This window comes from Pinus tabuliformis, chromosome 3_1, assembly GCF_031772625.1.
Source record: "Pinus tabuliformis cultivar Carrire ecotype Pingquan chromosome 3_1, CPIR1, whole genome shotgun sequence".
Lineage (NCBI taxonomy): Eukaryota > Viridiplantae > Streptophyta > Pinopsida > Pinales > Pinaceae > Pinus > Pinus tabuliformis.
Window position 1 is genome coordinate 930,128,626 of NC_142301.1, and position 4,416 is coordinate 930,133,041.

The following is a 4,416-nucleotide window of genomic DNA, read 5'->3' on the forward strand; positions in this document are numbered from 1 at the left end:
ATACTAAATATTAATGAATTTAGATTTTGCAGAACAATTTACAGATATTTTTTTTTCCTTGTCAAGATGTCACGTCCAGAAAACAATGCTTCCATGATGTCTTCCAATAGATGTAGGAGTACGATCACTATAATTTCTTTCAATGGATATTGTTATGGGGTATATGCTTATTCAAATCCAATTTGAGATGGTCCACTATGCATCCAATTGTTTCAATGACTAGGGAGCTATCACAAACTAAAGAAGTCATTGCCTTCTCACCACTTGGAGTGAAAAGAGAGAGTGCACATATATAATGTCAAGAGGCTTAGTATGAAGAAGGGATTTACTCTAAGATATACTATGCACACAATATGCCACTTTTCTTTCTTAAAAAATGGAAACATTAACACCTTTGATGTGCATTATCATATGGTAGGTTGCAACATATTTACAAAGCCTCTTGGTAAAGGTTGAGATAAATCTAACCATCTTTTCCCTGTGCTGGAACTTGAATTGTAATGTCACTAGAATCAAATATATATATATATATATATATATATATATATATATATTTCCATGTCACCTGAATTTAAGAGATTCTAGAGAAAGAGTTGCTTGGAGGAAGAGTAATTATGTGAAAAAATGAACACAATTTCTATTAGATAGAGAAATATATGGTGGAATATGTCAACGATCATCTATAGTCCCTAAAAAGCACCTTTTTGAAATTTTGGGGTACAAATTCTGACATGTGAACCATACATGCCAATATCCAAAATAAAAGCAATTTTTTTAGGTCTACATGAAACCCAATATGGACCTCAATATCTCATCAATCCAATCCTCATATATCATCTTCAATTTAAATGACTTAATTTCATGATGGATATAATTTCTAAACTTCTTGCTAGTTTCAACAAACCAAGCATAATGAATGGTTCAATCTGCCATCCTTTTTTCTGATACAAAAATAGTCAAAATTCATTTCCCAACAACATGCAATATTTTATTTTGGTTGTGATTTGATTTTAGAAAGGTTCTTTACAATAAAATCCGCATTAGTAATATAGTGGCATTCTTTCAGAACTAGTTATTTCCTATTCAACCAAAGTTTACAAACCCTGCAAACAAGGAGTGGGCCATGATGTGATCTACTAAAAATACATTTAATCTAGTATACATGCAAGGGATTTTTCTTACATGCATGAAATAAATAATTAGGATTTATCTAGAACCCTTATGTCAAGGATCCCCTTTGACAACATAAAATACCCTATTGTGGTGGGGGTGTTTTTATATACCTTAACATATCTCACTCTTTCACATTAAAGTCTGGGTTGGGACAGGGTATAAATAACTTCGCAAAAATTTATAGGCTAAAGTTACTTATCCCTTTCTCTTTGGAAAAAGGTTGCCAACAATTGCTGGTATTTGGTGATTCAAAAGTAATTATTGATTGGTTCAATTAGAAGTTCATATGTCACACACACACACACACACTCATAAATATACTTAAGGAAGTTATTATGTTAAAAGCAAATTTTGATCATATTTGTTGTCAACATATTTACAGGGAAAGTAACACATTTTCTGATCAGTTATCCAAAAAGGGTGTGCTCTAGGACCGTGGTACTTGGTTGATGTCAAAACAAAATGGGACAAACTTCTGTTAGTGTTATCACCAACCCTTCAATGACATTACTGCATATATTGTTGTTATGGGATAGATTGTGTGCATATATTTACATATTTATATTGTTGATGTATTTATGACAGAACAGACATAGGATAATTTTCTAGCATAGAAAAGATACTCTTTTTGTATGTATATGAGGCAGATATTAACTTTCTTCGATAGTTTTTTAGACAACTAAATTTTGGGCAGATGATTGTTGGATAACAACAATCAATTTTTGATATTCTATCAAGCATCTACAACATGTAAATTTCAATATTTCATATAATGAAAATTACATTTTTTCCTTGGGGAAAAAACATAAAATCCCCTATTTTTTCAAGACTTTCATCTCAAATACTAATTTGCATGCCAAAAATTGCTCTCATAGTGTGTACAAATTTACCTCTCAAGGAAAATGGAGTTTCCTATAAACGTACATATAAAGTGGGAAAATTTGTGCCAAATAACACAAGCATGAAAGTCAAAGCCTTCACTGAAGCTTTTAGAGGCCCTTTATTTTACTATTATACAATTTCTCTAGCTCATCATGACCTCCAACCTCTTCCATTTCTCGTGAAACTAAAAAATTAATAAACTATCAAAATATCTTCACCTAAGATCATCCATGAATAACTTCATGTTGAGAAATCTAGGGATTAGGCTTAGGATATTTCTCTTATAATGATAACTTCTTATGAAGCCTCAAATGAACTAATTTTTAATGATTCCCGATACCCATTTGTTGGGCAAACTCTATCAAAGGAAGGAACTTTTCCCATCTTTTCATGACATACATTCTTAGCATGTATTATAGAACTTTTTTAATCCTTCCAGTCTTCCCATCTGTCTGAGGATGGTATGTTGTGTTGAAGGCTAATTTTGTCCCAAAACTATCAAACAACGCCTTCCAAAATTTTGGCGTAAACTTAGCATCTCACTCCAAAATAATCTTCTTAGGTACATTGTGTAACTTGACTATTTCTTTTATAAAAATTTGGGCAATGTCACTTGCTTAGTGAATGGACTTGATAGCCACAAAATGATCTAACTTGCTCAACTTATCTACCACCACCATGATGGAATCATGTTGCTTGGCTATCCTCAGTAGTCCCTTGATGAATTCCATTGAGATGAATTCTCACTTCCATTGTGGAATGGGGATTAGTTTTAGTAATCCCATTGGATGTCTACACTCCACTTTTACTTGTTGGTGCTCCAAGAATTTACAACATACTCAGCTACATCCTTTTTCATACCTGACCAGTAGTACAACTTTTTCATAGATTTTATCATTTTCTAATAACCTGGATGACCTGAATATGGTATTTTATGTAATTTATTCAATATGAACTTCTTCAAGTTATCCATACAAGGTACATACCACCTCCTTTGGAACCGTAATAGTCCATCCTAATATGTAAGGGAGTAGATCTTTCTCAATTCCCCTTCAGGATCTTTTTGTAAGCAATCTTTGATTTGTTGATAGTGATAATCTTGTTGTATAGCCTCGTTGATATTATCTTAAATTTTTAACCTCACAAGAATTTACAACTACTACATGAGCTACCTAAAGCCTTCTGATGAGTGTTTCAACTAATTTGTTCTCCCTTCCCTTGATATAATTGATCACATAGTCAAAATCATTGATCAAGGCTAACTATCTTGCCTACCTTGCATTCAATTTGGGTTGATCAAACAAATATCTCATCCCTCCATGATATAACATTAATATGAACCTTCTTTCAAGGAGATAATGCCTCCACATCTTTAGCACATGCATGATAGCTGTTAATTCCATATCATGGGTGACATAATTACACTCATGTGCATTAATCTTTCTCGCTTAATAGCATACTACTTGCCCTTTTTACATCAAGACCCCACCAAGCCCTTCCTTACAAGAATATATGCATACCATGTTGAGAATACAACAAGATGATGGAGCTTAGTGGAAAGAAGTTGCCTTCACTAAGTGGACCTGCAGGCTATTTTTGGCGCAAAGTCTATTTTTAGACATATGGATGATGGTCTATGAGTTGCAGGATGTTATTTGTGGATGATTGGTCATGTTGGTAAAAATAGATGGACTTATATTTTTAGACATATGGGCGGTTTCTATTTTTAGACTGCCAGGCTAAAAATAGAACAGTCGAATATTATTGTCTCATAATAATATTTGGACTATAAACATTATCTTATCCTCTTGGATCACTTTAGTTTGAGCTACAGATGTGGCGCATGCAGCTGTCATAAGGAAATACGCTTTTCTTGTGGGTCAGTTGAGCTATTGCATGCAGGACTTCAGTTAGAACTCATGTGGTTGAGTTTGGTGGAGTTGATTGTGGAGTTGATGGAGTTGTGTTCAGTTTGACTTGGTTGAACTAGTTGTATTTTAGTCTAACTAAAGAATACACTAGTGATGAGTTGTGTGAACTAATTATTAATTGATTCACTAATTATTAACTCATAAAGCAATTGAAGAATACATCAGTTAACTCAGTGCATGTACAGTTCAGTGGAGACAGGTGTTAGAGGTTGAGATTGCTATCAGTTGTGACTATAGTTGTGCATGAGATTTGCACATGCATGGATGGAGATTTCCCATGAGGCTTGCGTAGTATAACCAAAGGAATTCGATTTCATAGAGTGATTGATTCTCTTGCAGGATTGCGCAGTGGAGGAAGGCAAACAGTGGAGGAGATTTGAGGCTTTAGATCTGAGCTAGTTTGTGTGTAACAATTGGAGACAGTACTGAG